The sequence below is a fragment of the Zeugodacus cucurbitae genome, chromosome 2 (assembly GCF_028554725.1).
Source record: "Zeugodacus cucurbitae isolate PBARC_wt_2022May chromosome 2, idZeuCucr1.2, whole genome shotgun sequence".
Lineage (NCBI taxonomy): Eukaryota > Metazoa > Arthropoda > Insecta > Diptera > Tephritidae > Zeugodacus > Zeugodacus cucurbitae.
In genome coordinates, this window is record NC_071667.1 from 77,885,770 (window position 1) to 77,906,954 (window position 21,185).

The 21,185-nt window shown below is 36.6% G+C and overlaps 1 protein-coding gene across 2 annotated transcripts in view; it reads left to right on the forward strand.

Annotated features, from left to right (window-relative positions):
- Nucleotides 1–21,185, forward strand: part of LOC105213295 (uncharacterized) — a 266,273-nt gene that overhangs the window by 40,082 nt on the left and 205,006 nt on the right. For both annotated transcript variants that reach the window (XM_054225386.1, XM_054225387.1), the window contains exon 2: nucleotides 3,899–3,931. The gene's annotated coding sequence lies outside the window, so the exon portion shown is untranslated. The remainder of the gene's footprint in view (nucleotides 1–3,898; nucleotides 3,932–21,185) is intronic.

Here is a 21,185-nt window from a genome sequence, read left to right on the forward strand (position 1 = left end):
ACGACAGCAACAATATAAGAGTACATGCAAGCGCAGCAGCACAATCACCACACTCATCATACGAAATCCAATGCGACCCTTTTGGACCTGAACAAACATTAACACAACAGCAACAACAACAATTGTAGCAGGGGCAACAACAACACTAGCAATAAATGGCGCAGAAGTCAAATGGCAATGCTCTTCATTTTACCAAAAATATTAACAACAACAACAAACAATGCGCACACCAGTGAAATACAACAACTACATGTATTTGTATGTTTGTTTGTATATCCGAGTGGCAAATAAATATTCGGTATGGCCATCATATTACGAAATAAATGATCAAGGCTTGCAAATATTTCTTTTTTCACCAGCACCAAAATTGGCAATCACTTGTTGTTTTTGTTGTGATTGTTGTTGTAACAGTTTGTAATACTCCACGACAAATTGCCAGTTGTCATGAAATTGGTTGCATTCTGTTTATTTTTATTTCTTCATATGGGCGAAAATGTGTCCCCAGATTGAAATTAAATATAACAGCGATAATTGCCCGAGCCGTAATCATACATATATATATATATATATATATATATATATATATATATATATACATATGTATTTATATATTTATTTGGGTAGTCAGTATCTTGTAGTTTTGTGCTAAATCGATATTCTTAACAAAATATAAGCATTAAAGGCTTCAAATTCACAGTTTATATTTTTTAGAGCAAATTCACGCGTAAATCCTCTAAAAGATTTGTTCGCCAAGAAGCTTTCGGACGTTACAACCTAACCAGCAGGACCCATAGATCTATTATTCTTAAACCAATTTATAAAATGTTACTTTCCGAACCATTAAGTTACAAAGACATTCTGAGCGCCCTTCTTTCGAATAATCGTTTGGCGGTAAATGTTCACGATGTAGACAGCAAGAGTAATCCGCAAAAGCTTTAAACCAGAGGACTTTAGCTTGAATGACCTTTATTGACGAGCGACTACTCTTATTTGCGAGCCGGCCTTTCAAGTCTTCAAAAAATTACACGAAATGTACAATATTCCAGAAATCAAGTAGTTGATGCAATAGAGATCTCAAGAATCTTTGATAAATATTTTAATGTAACGGTTTGTGACCACAATTCTCACCAATTTTCAAAGAGATGGAGGGACAACCTGCAGTGGAATAGTTTCTTTCAAGCGTTATCTTTTATTTTTTCTATCAACTGTATTGAGGAGATTCTACCGGGATCATTACATTTTTGAGTTTAAACTCAGACTTTATAAACACTTCATAAGCTTCTTGCCTTAAACTCGAGTTTATGGCTCAAAGTGGTTACAAAACTTCTAGACCTTTGCATGAGCTGAACAGTAAATACAGTTTTTAAAGCAGAAAATTAAATAAGTTTCACGGACTGACCTCTGGCGCTAAAGCTCTTTAAAAGAGTAACAAGTAACAAATCATAAAATTTCTTTTAATGTTTAAAACCATTTTCTACATTCTTAAATTCAAGTTATTGTACTCCTTTCACTGCTTTCTGTGAAACCTAACCTAAAATTTTAACAAGTGTACACCTACTTCCTCGTTCGTAAGGTCACTCAGCGCAAGCAATGCATGTGAATGACGCAAAGTGGCGCAAATAATATACGCACGCGCTACATACCATACACATATGTAGACACACTCATATGGACCTTAGAAGCCTGTCAGCCTTCTCGCCACTCTGCTGCTGCGCTGCTTTGTGCTGTGCTACTAAGCGAGTAGGAGCAGCAGCTGACACATGTAATAATTCAATTGTGCGAACGACTATTAAATAAGATTGATGACAAGCATGAAGCACTCAATGGCTGCGCTGCGCTGGCGAACTCAACTCACTGACTGATACTCCAGCAATGGCTGTATAACGGTGAACCTACTCGATAATATTATGTACTTCATACAAGCCATGTGGGTACTTGGGCGCTTTGCGAGTAAATGTTGTTAAAAGTGCTCATACCGGCTGTGAGCTGTGAGCGGCTAATGTACCGTTTTAGCGCTCTTAGTTGATTGTGTGGATTGTAAATGGTTGTGTTGTGTGTGTATGTGCTATTCACATTATTCTTCACTGGCAGCCACGGTGTCGCCTAGCCATTTCATAGACTTGCTAACTGCTACTTTCGATTTCTCGAGTGGGTGTGTAGTTGCCATATTTAAGGTTGCCAGAAAGCAAGTGGCTGCTGGAGCTTTCACCCGTTGGCGTAATACAGTTATATATTTATGCATGTTATAAATTGCATTAGGGTGGTTTATTATTATTTTTTTTTTTATAAAAATAAAACGTTTTTCAACTTTTTTAAAAGATAAATAAAGAAAAGCGTTTGTAAACATTAACAAATATCTAAAAATTGTTGTTGAGCATATCTCCAAAATAAGTTAATTTTTTCTAGTCGCAACATATTTTTTTAAACATGTTTCCTCCAACATTTTTTTAAGGTTTTGCGATTTTATTTTAATCACTTTATTTTTTTCTTCAAAATTTTATTTTTCATAATTTTTTTTTTCAAAATTTTATTTTCAAAAATTTAATTTTTCAAAATTTTCTTTTCAAAATTTTTCCCCAATTTTTTTTTTTCAAAATTTAATTTTTCAAATTTTAAATTTTTTTTTTTTTAATTTTAGTTTTCAAAATTTTATATGAGTCTAGTCTAATTTTCAAAATTTGTGTCACTTTCTTCAAAATATAACAGTCATAAAAATAGTAATCATTAAAAAAACCACACATAAATGTACCCACCCTAATGCAGCCGGCAGTCGTTTATATTCGGCAGCCTTCATCTTGCGTTTGTCTTAAATGTCAAATAAATTTTATGTCAAATGAAAAATGATTTGACATTTGGCGATTAATACAATATTTTCACGAAGAAACAACACACAAACACCAACAAAAGCAAAAGCAAAAACACTTACAACACCGCATGTTGGCGTTGTTGTGCGCACTCGTTTGTGTATTTATTATCGTGACGCCATGGCGTATACGTGCCCAGCAGACGCCGGCCAAACAATCACGAACACCAACACACCAAATAATCGCCAAAACAGTGCGCTAAGTCCACACAAAGTTAAGTTTGTAACGGCGTATATGGCGCGCGTACCAGTTTTACCGTCGCTTGGGCTGGGCGTGAAAAGCAATTAGCAGGTTGTTAAGCGCTGAAATAGGTTTTAATTTACATTTACATTATCTGCCTGTCACCGGAGATTTCTACAAATTATGACGCACTTTGCGATAGTTAGACAGCCCATAATTATTTACATTACTTTCGCAGTGGAGGGGGGGTGGCAGGAATGAGACGTGTCTCATGGCATAGATTATTTTTTAATGAGCGCGAGTTGTATGTGTGTTGAGGCACGTAAGTCTTTAAAAGCTTTTAATTTTGTTGACTTTGTGAGGAATGAAGTCCGTTTGAGTTGCGACTGAATTTATAGTACATTTGTTGTAAAATAAGTAAATGTATGGCAATCATAGTAACAAAGTGTTTCATTTAAGAGAGAAAGTGATGATGTTGAGATGAGAGCTTTGTTAATTAAAAACTAATGGTATAAGTGACCACAGTGAGAAAGTAATATTGTTATGTGCGTCTCATATTATTTGTTTAAGCTCAAACGGTCTTGATTTGTATAGAATTGGAAGAGGTTTTTAAAAATTGTTTAGGTTAGAATTTGAAAATAATTTTCATAGTGGTTTTGGGTTTATGTGACAATGAACCTTTTTCGAAGATTATTGAAAAAAATATATTGAAACTTGAACCAAATTTCATATTTTTAAAGTGCCAAGAAATAATTTAAATTAAGAAGTTAATATTTTATTTTTATTTTGGAGTAATTAAAGTTGGAGCTTACCACAGAAATCATTACTAATTTAAGTTATTATTCTAATTTCAGCTGTCAGACCTCGATGTCTTCGTGAATTAGTAGGTAAGTTAAGCAAATGATTTTACATGTGTACTGAACATAGAAAGCTCAAGTATTCTAAGCAAAAAGGTTTATAAATTTTTAATAACTGTTAGAAATATTTTATACACAATATATTAAGCTTCAACTCAAGCTTCATTACTCCAACTGAGCAATCGGTAAAAATAAATGCTTTTTGGTCTCTAAAGCTTTTGATTTGCGGTTAGAGCTTTCGAATTCTACTTGTGGTGAAAGCTTTTCGGTTACAAAGTTCTATAAGAGAAATTTAAATAAATATATAATTCATAATTGCTGCATTTGTGTTCATGGAAGATTAGGTCATGACGGTTTTGAATTAATAACCGAAAACCTTTCACTTCAAGTAGAATTTGAAAACTCTAACCGCAAATTATAACATTATAACATTTAATTCATATCAGCTCTAACTAAGTAATCAGTACAAAAATCGTCTGAAAATGTTTTCCTAAACCATATCAGTTATTATTTAGTCCTTAAAGATTTTAATTGAATAAAGTTTCAAAATGTAGCTTTTGGTGAAAACTTTCTAGTTTTAATTTCACAATTTTTTGCTAACCTTAAAAAAAAATGTTCAGAAATGGGGTATGCACATGGAGCCTTACTAGATTCTTAAATCACGGCGCTGAACACGTTTTAAATTTTTTCATAAGCATTAAATGAAAAAATTAAATTTTAATCAGAACTTTCATTTCTACACCAAACTAATCCCACCTCAATCCGTTTTAAATAATCCCTTCTAGTAAATTTTACAATTTGTATACACTTACATACCTAAAACTATCTTCATTTACACATCAACGCACTCATGACATACAAAAAAACGCATTTGAGCGGTGACAAAATCGCACAATACTTATCGCCAAGCAATCAACTAATCCCCGGTTCAATAGATTACTTACACCCATCAACACACTGGACGCAGAAGAGCTGACAAGCGATTTAAATATTATACTGTTACTAAATATATATGTTTATATATGTAAACCCGAAACGTATACACATGTATATGTATTACTTTTGAAGGTTAATGTGTCACACTCGACTACAAAGTGCAGTCGGATCACTCATACGCCCCAGTGGCTCCAACGGATAGCATACAAAATGTACGCCATAACAAAATGGCGATAAAAAATGTATAAAGAACAAAGTGAACAACTTGAGACGACACGAAGGGAGTGTAGATGGTGGATCAAAGTTGACAAGGGGCCGCTGCTGATATGAGCGATGGATATAGGCTTATTACGGTTGTGCGAGCATAACTTTGTCATGTATAAAATTCAGTTCGATTGGTATTAGGTCAGTGCTGTGGAAGTTTATCATGTCTTATTTTTTATTTTTTTGTTGTTATTGTAAATGATATGTGGCACATTACACATTTTATTGAGAGGCAGACACCTCTACTGTCACTGCCACATGTTGTTATTGTAACGCGCCGTTTACAACTACAAGCTTATTTTACAAATTATTATTAGTTTGAGTTAGTGCTTGTTCTACTTGTTGTTGTTGTTGTTATAGTGTTTATGTCACTCAGAACTTGGACAATCCCTTCAGCGAGAGCTTAAAGCAGCTAAGTGACAGATATATAAATAAATATAAATGACGACAGCAGCAAGTTGGTCTGGTATATACATACAATATATGTATACAACAACAAAAACAACAACTATTATAGCGCGCTATCTAAGCCACTGCAGCCCCTAGCAATGCCAACACACTGGCGCTTCGTGTTTCTATTACTCATATGATAACGGTATTTTTTTACTATTGTTGTTGTTGTTATGCTGCATCACTAACACTGCTTGTTGGCCACTTAATCCAAAGCGTGTTTTATCTATTGGTGGCAACAACTACATACATACATATACACACACTGTCATCGCATAGCTCGAGTGTCTAAGCTGCCATGTGCTGACCGTTCAAGTCCCGTTGCTAGGGGAAATATATCCTAGTCACGCAGTATGTGACTGCATTTGCTGCCTCGCCGCCGCATTGACCGCTGCGGCGCTTTGGAGACTCACGCAAACACTCTTCATCCGTTTAAGTGCGATTTCTTTAAAATGATGAATGACAGCTGGCAGTTGGTGTGAAATGAAGACAACAAAAGCAAATACATATACATATATATATAGCGGTGTATCTCGGGTGCTGAGACGATTGCTTGTGTCCGATGCTGATAAATATGTATCTAAATATGTGTGTGCATATATATACATATGTGTGCCGTTATGTGCTCTAAAAATGACGTTTAATACCGCTATAATCCCACAACAACAACGCTGTCAATTTGAAGTTATGAGCTACCGCATTCTCCTTCTACTTCTTTTAGTAGAAGAGTGGCAACCCTACTGCGCCAGCTTCTACATGCTACATCTACATATACATACTCGTATACCGTTATATCCCTGTTCGCTTGACCGTTGCGTAAAGCTGTCGCAGTGTTTTTGTTATTGGCTTTGATGGATAGACGCTTGTGCGCTGTGCTGCTGGCAGCATTTATCTGCTGTGAGTTTTATCTATGGAGCTGTCGTTTGTTCTGCGACTTAAGCACATTTGAGTTTAATGAATGAAGCCAATAAAATAAATACATGTACGATACGTGCGGAGGATCAAATGCGTGTAAGAAAGACGTTGAAAAATTAAATGTTGGCTATTCGCTTTAATTTAGGGGGGGGGAGTGTGTGTGTGTGTGTGTGTGTTGTTGAAATTAGTTACTTAAAATTTGTTGAATTAATCTTGCCACAATATGTTGCAAATGCTATTAGATGAAGGGGGAAAGGCGATGGCAGATTTATGTGCTATTTTTTGAAAATTAAAAAAAAGGTGTAATATGGAATCTCGTTATTGTAAAGCTTCTTCTAAGTCCATTGTAGCAAGTTGTTTATTTAGTAGTTTCTTCTTGAGGAAGAGCTTTTGAGGAACAAGCTTTAACTTAATTCCGTTCATAAGATCGGAAAAATTGAGGTACTATTCAATCAAATAAGTTATCGAAAAAATGGGCAATCCCATTCAACTTTGTTTCTCATAAGGAAATATGGGGTTTCTACTTTTTTATGAATTACTTCAAAACATAAATTTATGTCACACTTTTATTTTCTATAATAGGGTTGCCGATTTTGTGCTACCGCTTTAAATACTAAAATATTTCCTACATGTTGGAAAAAAGTGAATAACTGTTGATTTGAAAAAAAAAAACTATATATTACTTTAAAATGTTATAATTTTAAGTCGAATTTACAATTTTTATTTAGGGTTACCATATAAATAAAAATATTAGATTACAACAATTAATTCAAATATTTTTTTTTAACCATTTAAGTATTTTTGTACAGAGTATAAAATTGTCAACTGTCAATAATATAAAACTACAATTATGCGATCAATATTTTCAGATATTTGTTTCAGCTTGGTAACCCTAGATTTGAACTGTAATAAGAACTGTAAATATTAGTACATATATGGCACCTACTTTAAAGCAAATACCAAGTTTTATAAAGAGATAAATATACCAAGCTTTTTAAAGAGATAAAGCTTTATTCTAGATAAATCACACACTTTCATATATCATCCACATAGAATTCATCCTTCCTAGTCTTCTATCTTATAATTTCGCCAAATACCACATTGTTTGCATCTTTTTGCTTCCACACACAGCAACACTCTTGTACACGCTCACGAAGCGTAATTAATTGGATAACACGTGAACGTGAGTTTTCATTTTGGCGAATTAGAATTCATTGCAGGCGAAGCGTAGTCGTCAGCCAGCTGTTGGCAAGCGTTGTAAGCCAATACAGCACATAGTTGGCAACAGAATGCTAAAACAAAAACCAAAATAGATTTTGAAAGGAATACCATAGAAAGCGGAGTAAAAATGAAAGACAAAGCGAACACGCTAGAAAATCCTCGACGCGCAGCACTCGAGAGCAAGGAAGCAGCAACAACACTACTCATATACGCGGCTATGCGAAGCAAAAGCTACTACTGCTTTTTCCAACTGATTTCCTCGCTCAAGACCAGATAAGCGCGCGCGGTACAAAAAAAAGAACAAATTTATGCAACAACAAAAACAAAATATGCAAGAAATGGCGAGAAACTAGGTACACACATACCTTCATTCATAAATATAAATAAATACTGACGTTCATATGTGTGTGTGTGTAGGATTTTGTGTGCAACAGCTGCCTCGTGAATCAAAGGCAGTACTAAAAAGCCGCCAACAACAACGTAACTGCCACATATGTGAGTGTGTGTGTGTAAAAAAAAAAATAAATACCTAACCTTAAGGCCCCTAAGCATTCATTGCCACAAATATGCCACAATTGGTATCAAAACGGTATGTGGCGCCTCCACCGCTGCAGCGCGTGTGTCCACCGTAGTTGGAGAAGATAAAAATTAAGTCGATGAGAATGAAAATCACGACAAATGGCCCCACGGCGCTGGCCGGTCGAGTGCGCGCGTGAGACGCTGCTCTTTATTCTCGTTTAGGAGCCACTAATCCGCCTGCCACTGCATTTGCAGCGCACACTTGTGTGTGTGGGAGAGTGTGTGTTGGTGGCTTGGTTGTAATTACTTATGCACTCAGTATAATCTGCTGTTGGATTTGTGTTAGATAAAAATATATGCGCGAGCAGAAACTTGGCCTTAAATTGAAAATATGAAACGTGCGTAGGCGAGAAGTTATGAAATGGAATGTGCTCCGACTAATTGAAAGGAACTTATGCGAGGTTTTATTTTGGTTTATAATCAGAATTGGTGCGTCTAATTAATTAAATCATTAGATATTAAATGTTTTTGTATACAAATTGAGAAAAAATAAAAGTTTGTCTTCAAGGTCATTGTGGTTTGTGTGCAATAATTGCTGTTTTTAATGACTTCATTACACATCTGAAGAATTGAGCTTACTTAATATTTTCAATTTAAGAGCAGAAACGCTCCCCAGCGCAATTTTTTAAGCACTGAACTCCTCATGAAAACTCTTGATCACTGCAGTATAATAGGTTGTTTGTAAATCCTAAAAAAAATCGAGATACATCTCGAGTTATATATACGTAGATGGAAGAAATCGGTTCCCAACCATGCCTACTTTCCCTATATCACTGTCTACGAATATTGCACTTATAATGTGACATCTCCCGTCTAAAAATCAATGAAATCAAAATTTTCAAGGTCCAAAATATCGAACATATCATCCTAAACCAAAAGGTTCAAAGACTACTTATCTTTCCCTCACCACTCCAAAGTTTCATTTCGAAGTTCGTCAGATTCGCGTGCTTTCTTTCGAAGAGCATTCATTTAAAATAATTGTGAGTAGAGATTTTAGCGGCTGACGCCTTCCAGCACGAATATTACACTCTAATTTAAAATCTTATGTGTCTAGAACCCTATTCAAAGTTTGTTTTATCGTTTTTACATAGCCAAATTAATTGATTTATCAATATTTTTATTGATAAACCCTTTTTTACCTTTTACACTTCCGTCTACTCGATAACCGATCAGCTGTTATACATTCTTCTTTTTGCGTTTCATAAGAAGTTGGTAAGTTTCATCAGCTGATTGATATTTTTAGCAGCGACATCTACCGTAGCTTTTTTTTATTAAAAAATGCAGCTAATCGCAGACAAAGAACGTTTATATAATTACAAATACGGTTTTTGCATTTCATTTTCAAGTCGATTAAAATTCATTCAAAAATTAATGTAGAAAAAAATATAAAAAAATAATGTAACCGGAGGTTAATGGATTAATTAGCTCAAAGGTTGTGTCGAAAGATCCAGGAAAACGGATATTTGAAAGGAAAGATTTATACTTTAGTTACTAAAAAATGTTCATTTTAAATGATCAATATGAACCGTCCTCTATTCGCTATTTATCTGCCCACTCTCTTTCATCGCTGCTCCCTTCTCAGTTTACATGTAAAACCAACAACAAAGTTAGCGAGTTGAATTCGATGAAAGATTATTATCCGGTTAGCGGATACCTCATTTAAGTGCTATAAGCGGTTTTCTTATAAATGAGTCAGAGAGTCAAGGCCAAAGTATTGTTAAAAATTAACATGTAAAAGCTTGAAATAAATTATATTCATTTATAGAAAACGTAAGGCAGTGATACTGCTAGAAGCCGCAGAACTCTCCACCATAGAAATGGATTAGAGGAGATGTTAGTTCAAGACTTCTTAAAAGTCTTCTTGCTCCATTTTGTTTGAACAGCTGGTATGATGTGTTCGATTCGCTACTCTCTTAAGCGCATGAATTGAGGTTAAGAATTTTATTCAAATATAAATATATTAATTAATTCCAAGCAGTCACAGTACTCTACAACCCTTAACATTACCCTCTTAAACTTGTGATTCCCATTAAATTTAAAGTTAACATTTTTAATTTGAATTTGGGTTGAAACCAGAGAAATATATACACAATTAATTGTTAGAAAATCAACTAAAATGCACACACAATATTCTTTTCATTGCTATCTTCTAAACAATTGTGTCAAGGCTAGCGGAAAGCAGGCGAGTAAAATGCGTAATGTCAACAAAAGGCTCACTGAAAAATTGTCTATTTTTAATGCCACTTGTACTATTTGCCATGTCCTTTGTCGCAGCGCCACTCAGCGACAAGCGACCCCTGACACCAACACACATTTAGAGAAACATAGAAACACGCGCCGCTCACCTCGTTGGCGGCCTCATAATAATTGCGCTAAGTGTAAACAAAATGCTTTCGCACGCATTTGACACAATTTTTGTCTATTTTAAAAAACCACTCTCCAGCTCATGCTGCTCGGCGCTGTGCGCTGCCGTGTGGCGCCACGGCCTGCGCCGGGTCCGCTTGCGCTCAATAAATTGCACACAGTAAACACGCCGTTGAGTTGTAGCGCCATTGTGAGCGGCAATAAAAAATTATTACAACATTCAAATTGGCCATTGTCGTTACGCAACTCTCAGGCTCACACACTCACACAAAGTATATGCACCTGCCCGCGCTCCCAGTGCACCGTGAGACCAAGGTCATGACACCATTTTGCCGACCATTTTCACCGGTGTTGCTGGCAGTGCTCAAGAGCTTAGCGCTAAAACCTATTTTGCTGCTATTGTTGTTGTTTTTTCTTTTTTCTCTTCATTTATTGTAGTAATGTATAATGAATTGCCGCTGAAGGTGGGCACAAAAAAAAGGGTTATGATCCCCCGACTTGCCCGACCGAGGCTGAGTGACATTCATTGCCGTGATGCGGTTGCTCACCTGCCTCATGATGCCGCACACACAAACTTTTATATATTTTTTTTAACTTTTTTCAGTATTTATATATGTATGTGCAATTGTGCCTTAATGACGCCAAACACAATGGCAGGATGTGCTCGCTAGGTTTCCGCCGGCTTGAACAAAACTGCCACCCGCCTCATTATATGCAAACAAAAGAGAGCGCGGCCCGCGTGCATTGGTGTTAGTGCTTTTGTTTTGTCGCTTTTATTGTCGTCATTGTTGATGTGCTTAATGTCACTTTTTTCATTGTTGACATTTATTAGCCTCAGCGTGTGCTCTACACACACACACACGCGGGTTGCTTCCTTAACAATGACATTGGGCATAACAAGCGGCTGATTGAGCCAGTGAGCGTTTGAAAAATGCCCTCTGTTTGTTGGGTGGATAACTTTTAACTCCTAAAAGAGGTTTTAAATACCTGAAATTGTAGATGACAGCTTGAATTTTCATCCGTCATATGGCGCTGAATATAATTCTGCAAACTGTTAGATGACTTTATAAAGCTATAAAGCTTTACTATACGATATGCAGTCAGCTTCAGAAGTGTCCACACTAAATTCCAAAGTATATGATTTAAAAAAATGGGTCGCAACGTTATCGCATGTCGCATCTCATGGTTGAGTTCAATATATTGCTATCGAATATTTGAGCTTGGACTAGAACGTCCGTTTATAAGTGAAATTTATTCTAGGATTTCTTTATGTGTTCTCAAATCATTATCGTCAAATATGAGATGAGTTTGAGATGACTTTTCATTCGACGTCGCGTTGTCTCGGTCGTCAATTTAGAGTTGAGTTGGTTTATACTATGAAAGGCTGTTACATGCGTATATGCGTTACAGATAATTTCCAGATATTTATTGATCCAATGGAAAGAAAATTTCGGTACTGTGTTCCTTTGGTTGTTTGTCTAATAGGTACACATACGGCGACACTAGGGGTCCTGGGAGATGCTAGTTGCCATAGTAGTTTGGTATGGTATGGTTCATTTAAGCATTTCCTCCTCAATCATTCTGATCCATTAGGATTTTTTTGAGATCTTATGTATATTAAAGATCTACAAGGGAGGGATAGTTCCTATTGTTGAACTTTATAATTTAGGTATTAGAGTGTTTAGATCACGAAAAGTCGTTTTCACTTTTTTGATCGAATTTCAAAGACTTTGGTGTTTGATTTTGAAGAGATATGATAATGCTTCTGAAATAGCACAGATGCAACTAGAGTCGGCAATGTTAGAATTTTTTGTGGTGCATCTTAGATACCGTGAACTTGATCTGCCCAAAATTTGATTGATTTATGAAATACCTACTGGAGATCTCTCTTGAACTACGGGTTGAAGTAACTCCAAAAAATCCAATTTTGACATGGTCACACCATCGATAGCTACTATATGATCTCAGTGATTTTTGGAACTGAGGAAAGTAACTGATATGAGCTAGCTTTGGAAGAAAAATGCAAAAACATAGAAATATATATCAAATACATTCCGAAGGCGTCTGATGAAGAACTATTATGACTCTAAAAACTAATTCGCTATTTGTATATATGTAGATAAATTAGTGAAGCGAGCTTTGCCGTTGGTACCTTAGTTACAAGAAGTCATTATGCATGCTTATCGATTCCAATTATTGCGATTAAGTTTTAGTTGCGAAGCAATAATAATATAAATTAATCCTTCAAATAATTAACAAAAAAAAAAAACAGCTACCCTTCTGATATAAATGTATTCACTTACAAATATGTATCTGTATATGCACCATAATAACTATTCCACTCTAAGCAACCATTTAATTGCACAAAAAGGAATTCCACGTTGAAAATTCAACACAATGTTTCAGTCAATTCAAAACGTAATCTGTTTGCATTATTAAAATGTCGTTCAAATACTATACACACTAACAACAAAAACCAGTTAAATGTCACAACCCTTCTGCTTTTTGAAACGCTGGTCCAACTATAGGTACTCACCATAGCACATCAACATGCCAACACCAAGAAACACTTCCCATCAAATTGTTATTGCTGGCGCGTTTCACCTTTCATTTCACGGAAACTTCTGAGAGTTCCCAACGATTTTCGTTTCCTACGCATACAGCGCAGCCGCGCTGTGGTAGTTAAATGCTTGCCTCAATGATTTAACGCCAGCACTCAGTTTCACTACAAGGCACACACAAACATACGGTACTCATATTTACATAAAGGTACCGTTAAGAGACGTTGGTTTCGTAAGCAAATAGTGCGAGGCATGCAGCACACACTTTCAAATATGGCGTGTAGCAGTAAAACCGCGCACAGTCGGCAATAACGTCGCGACAATAACGAGTTGTTTGCTCATTTATGGCGAAGTTCGGTGTTGACGCTGCTCCATGCGAATCGCTCGCTTGAGTGGACAACAGTGTGCCATATCGCTTATATGGGCGAGTGTATGCCACTTTCTCAGAGCTCATACCAAGGTGTGGCAAGTGTGGGTGAAGAGCTGTTTTATATTTATATTATTACTGTTTTCCTCTGTGTGGCTGGGCAATGTGTGGAAGGTGTGTGTTTGAAGGCGCAACGAAATAAAAGCCATAACTTGTCGTAATATTGTTGTTGTTATTTTTCAAATGTATACTGACAGTGTTCTCTAAAGAGATATGCGATTTTTAGTATACATATATTATTTATATATTTTAATTTTTTTATGTGGCAACCCTTCATAAGATGTAACTAGTGTGAGCGTTATGTGTTGGGTCGCGAGTTCGAATCTCGAAATCACTTTAAGGAAACTTTCAGTGGAAATTCTTATTGATTATTTGTATTTGTGGAGCACTTGCAGAAAAAAATTTCAAAAACAGAGTTGCCAACTAACCAAAAAATATATTTGAAATAGTAATTATTTCTATAATGATGAAAGGAGTCACTTACATAGTACTGTTTTTCATGCAGATTTAAAATCATTTAACTATTAACTTAATGCAGACAGAGTTGCCAGATGTTTAAAATTGCTACGAGAATGCAGTTAGAATTGAATTAAAGTATTATAAAGCATTAATTATAATTATTATTCATTTAACATAAATATTTAAATGAGTGCACTTAAGTAAATTTTCTAAGCAAAAATCAGGGCTACCATATTGGAAAAAAATTATAAAATAAAAAATATTAAAAATTTTATTGGCAAAGATTTTTAGAGTTATTTAAAATTAAAAAAAAAAAAAACTTTGTACATAGTGTTGCCATATTATCGTAATTTATAATAATATTTCAAATATTAAAGATTTATAATTAATTTAAAGTACTAAAATGGATAAATGATTCATGCTTAAAATATAAAAACTACTCTAAAAAATATCAGGGTTGCCATATCAAAAAAAATATTAAAATTTAAAAAATGAAAGGCACATATTTTTGCAGTTATTTGTAATTTAGAAAAAAATATATGTGTACGTAGTGTTGTCATATTATTGTGTTTTATTATAATATTTCTAAATATTGCATTTATTTCAAAGAATTGTCTAATGGTAAATTATTTGTATTATAATTTTTACATAATCTTTCACCCGTCTTTGAAATTTAAAACTCGCCACGGTCTACTTTTCAACAAGTGGTCTAATTACCGTTATCTCTTCTTTGTTGCCTTTATTAACTGCATTGTAATATACATGACGAACTTATCAAAGCTAACAGAATGCGGCATGAAAACTCTCTCTTTGAAAAAGATTTCTACGCTTTAATTAAAACCCACTCAAATTCAATTACTACAACCAGTTGCTACCAACAACAACACAAACGCACACATGTGCAACGCTGTGCATTACAAAATCAGTTCCATGCTTATTTAAAATGTACAAAGGCAACTCTGCTGCATGAACATAAATAAAGCAACGCGGCGGTGAGGAGCTGAAAGTGGCAAAAACTTTGGTAGCAAAAGCAAATACATCAGCGCTAATTGACTTGACTGTTACATCATTAAATTGGCAACACAAATAGCTGGCGGCCACAAAAGTCAGCAGCTGAAAATTTAAGAAGTGAAACAGAAATAAATAAATAAAAAGAAGTGAAAATGTGAGACGCAATAAATGAAAAGGAAAAATTGCAGGGAAAAAAATAAAAAAGAAAATATGGAGGAGAAAGTACAGAGAGACCAAAGAAGTCGAACAAAGACAGTGTATAAATAAGTAAAACAGCAACAACAACAAAAAGCAATTTGTAGCGCCGACATGAAAAGCTGTGCGACCAACTTGTCCACGCGTCACTCATACGCCCCGCGGTGCGGCATTTAAAGTGTCCACAAATTCGCTTTAAATCAAGCGCCAGAGCCGCAGAGAGCAGCTCGAGTTGTTGTTGTATATGCGGGCAGCTTAAGATTCTCCTTTTTGTTGGCTTTCTTAATTTAATGGAAATATTAAAGGAAAGAGAGCAGAAAGCTGAAATTAATTGAATTGCGTAAAACAACAACAAAAACAAAAACAAGAAAATAAAAATTTCTTGACCTCAAAATTAAAATGCAAATAAATATATGAAGCACATAACGGCAAATATGACAATAGCAACAACAAAAATAAAGCAATGCGCTCACATAAATGAAATTAAAAGGCAAACAGCCGAAGCGCAAGAAATGCAAATGCAGACATTACAACAACAACAAGCAACAAAAATAAAAAAAAACAGTAAATATGAAAGAAAAAACAACAACCAAAAGGCAGTTTGTATGAAAATAAAAATAAGAACAACAACACAGCGCGCTGTACAACATCCATCGCCAACGCCGCCACACAATCAACACTGGCCGGCCACAACAGTAACAGAAATGCGAATGAACGCAACAATAAATTCGCTGTGAGCATAATAAATCATCGTGCAACATTTCAGCATTTCAGTTGTCCGGCGAAATTGCCTCGCATCCCAGGCAGGCTGAATTGGCTGCTTGCCGCTACTGTAGCTACTTTAACGCCCAGCCAATGATGTTGCGCCGCTCGCACTGCTTCCCCCCAGGAAATACTAACTATTGTTGCCGTTATGTCCGCTAGTTTGCTTTACCCACACTCAGCTTGTTTGTTGTGCTCCCTCCCCTTTCGCCTACATTTCGGCCCGCCTCTCTATCCCTCACTCATTCACTCTCTCCCTCATCTCTCATCTCTGATGTGAACATAACACAATCAATTCGTATTTTAAAATTCATGTCGTGTATTGTGTGCTCCATTTTTACTGTTATAACATTTTCCGTATTGTTGTTGTTGTTATAGTTGTTATTCTATGTACATAGCAAGTAGAGTAGTTCCGTTGATTTAGTTGCTTTATTTGTTCGCTTTCAGTTGTTCGTTGATTCAGTTTGGTTCGTCCAACATATAACAGTAACTGATTTCGAAATTGTCATTGTCCATGTTACAGTTAGTTGCAATTTGTGGCCAATTTTCATGAGAAACGCCTATATTATATTACGAGGTACACAGCGTGCTCTGTGTAGAAATAAATTCAGTTTGTTTGGCAATACTTTGCGGCCAGCAATGGTTGCCAAAAATTGCAATTACGTTGTTGGTGCGCTGAGTGGCGGCGCGTTGAATTGACTTATTAGCTGGGTGGAGCTAGCAAGTGGTCCATTGACCGAGTACTATGTGGATTTGGAGAGAGATAGTGCGGCGAATATTCTGGTTTAATATTCTTACATTAAAGAGTTAGTGCTCACAAAATGGAATCTATGGGGTACGGCTGTAAGCTTAGTTGATTCATTATTGTTCCCTCTGGAATACAGTCCTTAATTTTTCGACCATAATGAAGTTAAGTATAGAAATATCCTATTATTAAAATCTGATTTTATTGGAAATATAGATCATCCTTCCGAAAGCTCTTAAGCTCAATACTCTCATGAGCTTTAAAGCTCAGTGAGCTTTTAGCTGGGTTTGTTTTCTTTCCAGCCTTAAATTTTTCACAACAAATTTGGAAATAATCAATTTCCATTCCGGCATTTTTCTGGTAGCTGATTTCGAGTTTAGGCAAATATTTTCAGAAAGTCGGTTCAAAGATGAGGACTACTCTGAGCTTTTTGGAACTACTGGCAGACTGGACATCATCGGCTCATCACGATAATCACCTTTATCATGACCTTTGAAATTCAAACAATTTTAAATTATTCGTGAGCGCCCTTGGTTTGGTTCCGCAGTGATCGGATACTGAAAATCAAAATATTTTTGTTTTGGTGATCGAGGGACTAAAATCTTCAGTGACCGATTGATTGACGTTTCTGTGAAAGTTTTCGTTTCGACATTTTCGGTAGCTTTTGAGGAAAAAAGTTTAAGAGAGAAGCTTTAAGCTTTCGTTGTACATAAACGTGATATTCAACTGTTTAATTGCTGAAACTGCCTGACTGAAAGTTCTGTTAATGCCCGATTTCTCACTCTGAAGTGTTACACTTAAATATTACTCACATTTGAGTGCACTTCGAGTGCCTGGTGGAGGGCTTAAAGGCTTGACGCCGAGTTGGTGTCTGAATGCGTGAAAGTACGGTGCATGAAAGGCTCAACTTCAGCTATATAAGTATGCTGTTGCTATAAATAAAGACTGCAGTCAATAAGCCAATATTTATCAACCGGCCACACCCAGCCACCAATAAGCTCATATCAACAAATTAATATATATTCATATAAATATATATAAATGCGCGTGCCTCAATATACGAGCATTTATACCCGTTCTTGGATTTCGGCTGCGTCGTTCATAAGCAGTAGTGGACGCCTTGTTAACACCATATAATCTCGAAAGCGAAATCTTAATTTGGCTGTCGGCGCCAGTGGCAAAAAATGGCCGCAACGACAATGCGAATGAAGGAAAAAGTGGCGAATAAAATAAAGAGAGACCGAGAATAGAAATCCCATCGAGCTACTTAAACCCAGCCAAGCCACTGGCTGACAGCTCGGCAGCCAAGTTGCCCACTGATAACGCAGTTGATGACAACGACAACAACAACAGCTCTAACATAATCGAGAAAGAACAACACTAACAACAAGTAAATCCCTGAAATAAGCAGCAACAGTCGCTCGCTCGCTTGCAGACACTCCGTCGCCGCCATCGCAGTACCCGACCCGTGGGAACATGGGATGAACGCACGGCTTCCTGTCCGACATCCTGCTGTGCGCGCTCGCCCGCTGTGCGACAATGAATAAACACAAAGTCTTAAAATTAATCCGAAATAATTAACCAAATAACAATTTCGCAAAGTGCCGTCGCCATTGCCGCCGCCGCAGTCATCGTCGCGTCCGCCTACGCCGAGCTCGAGTCGAGCGCGTGCCAAATGCGTGTTCACTGCCAAGCGCCGTTGCCACTCCACTCCTCTCACCGCTGCGGCTGTTGCTTTGCATGTAGTTCGCTGCGGAGCGAGTGTGCCTGTGTGTTCTTAGACGCCGTTGGATTTCTTCAGCTCAGTCCAAACGCACTCATCCGCCATTAGATGCTGCCAAGCGCATAAATAAATTGCAAGAAAGCTTATTAAATACAGAAATAGAGAAATGAAGCAAATATTTCTTCACTAAAGCCCGACAGCGCGCCGAATATTTGCCGATATGCGCGTGTGTCTACATAAATTGACAGACGAACGTATATATATGCTCCACACTCACTATCTTTTTCTCTCTCACATATAAATATATATATATGTGTGCTCTGGAATATGTGCCTATGTGTGTTCACACAAGTGTGGCAGCCGTAAAGTTGCGCCAAATCGAAACAGTTAAGCTGAGGAGCAGCAGCAGCTGCCACTTGTGCTAATGTTTCCTTTTGATATTCAAAAATTGTGAAATGTTTGAGTGCAACTTTTCATGCTCGAATGCGGGCAGATGAAATATGAAAAATGACAGAAATTGTTGGAAAAAATATGGAAAAGGATTGAAAGTATGCTGTGTAAAGGATTGAGTGTGTGTGCGCAAAGCGGTCGGATTATTTGGAGTAGAAAATATTGTGTGCAAATTTTGCTGGAGTTGTAAGTAGTTGTTTACATCGGAAAATCTACATTTAGTTTCGGTATAAAATATGCCTTAAATGCTTGTTAAGTAAAATGTTTGATTTTGATATTTTTTCGCTCGAAATGTGTTTGGGTGCAGATTCTTCTTTTCATCAAAATATGCCTAGTAAATGTGTGCTATGTGGCTGAGCTATTTATTGGCATTCTTAAGTAAAGAAATCCATTTAGTACATATTCACTTCAAAGCCTACGAAAGTATACTTTGAAAAGGTAAAGAATTACCTATTCACATTTTATTGAAGATATTAAATGAAGAGACTTTAAATGACTTTAAAGAGAAAATGCCAAGGAAATGACTTTATTTAAGTAATACTAAAATTACTTGCTATGCCGAATCAGCTGGCTCTGTATCTGTATCTGTCTCTCTTTCTCACACACACACTATATCCCTTCCACTCTCCTTCTCTCTCTCCCTCTCCCACTTACGATTTTTTTTTAGCTTACTCTCATATCGATATTAGAAAGTTCATAGCTACTATATTCTATGAATGAATGTGCCGAATCATCAGAATCTGTATCTGTTACTCTCTCTCTTTCTCTCTCTCTCAGACACACACACTATCTCCCTTCCACTCTCCCTGCTATCTCTCTCCCACTCTCGAATTTCATGTTCCTCATACCATGTTCACTATGAAGATCAATAATTTTGCTATCCCTAACTCTCATATCGTTATTAAATAGTCCGTAACTACTATATTCTATGAAGTTAGATATACCATCATTGGCAAGAAGTAGAAAACAAAAAGTAAGAAAATACCTCTTCGAAATCTCTTTATAAAGTTTATCTACTGAATGAAAAGGAAACCATCTGAAGTTATAAGTGACATGAACATTCATGACATAAAAATCGTCAGCTCTTTTCTGACTTTCAAAGAAATCTGGAGTTATCTGTATCGGTAGATGAAAACTATAATACCATCTCGACCGAACATTTAAAACTAGATAATTTTCGTAAAGAAAGAAAACGGGCATTCTCAAATCGGACTTCCATCTATCTATCTATCTCGCCGCTGTAAAAATATCGGTGATTAAATTTCAATAAGGGCTCTATTGATTTACCTTATTGTAAGAACCTGAAAGTGAATTTCGACTATATTAGACTTTATATTCCTCACAGTAAAATATCAGCAAATTTTCAAATAACTTCCATGAATTTATATTTGCAATGCCAGCAACCAGTTCATAATTTATAATGAATAATTCCAAAGTAAACAAACAAACACAAAGGGCCTAACTTTCATCAACATGCTGACGAGTTCAACTCCTGTCCATGTAACAGCATACAACTCTGCGCTCAACGGCGCATTTAAATTGCAGGAATCCAGTGCGGCAGCCCTTCTTGCCTTCCACAAACAAATATATGCCGGTAGGTAGTTCATTTTAAGAAAATTACTTTGCGCATTTCAACTATTCATCATTTCGAATAATAACTGGTACAAAAGCAACAGCCGCATATGCCATTAAATGAACGGGTGTTGGCTACAAAGTTGGTGCGCGGCTGTGGCGCTTGGTTATGGCGATGGTGATAAGGATGGATGATCTCCTACCGCGCTTCCGGTTGTTATTGCCACCATGTTAACCATCGCTATCCGCTATTATGTAAATGAAAATGTTGCAACATCATGCGCCACAATTACAGTTCAATTCCAGCCGACAAACCGACAATGGCTGTGAGAGAATACTAAAAGCTACGAGCGCACCATTATGTTTGAATACACAGCTCGTCTACCATCACTTAGTGGGTACGGCTCAAGCAAATCTCGAACCAGCAGCCGCCTTGCGCCGCAACGTCATTATTTTTCCGCTGTGGTGCCCCAGCCAGCGGAAGCCGACGCCCCAGTTGGCGGTGACCTTAGCTCTGTGTGAGTTGCTACTGCTAGTTGTTGGTGATGGTGGCTGTTTGAAATAAATGAAATGTGGCTGGCGTTGTCCATCAGCGGCGCCAACGGCAGTGCATGCCGTAAAGAGCAGCATCAGCAGCTTGTTGCCACTTC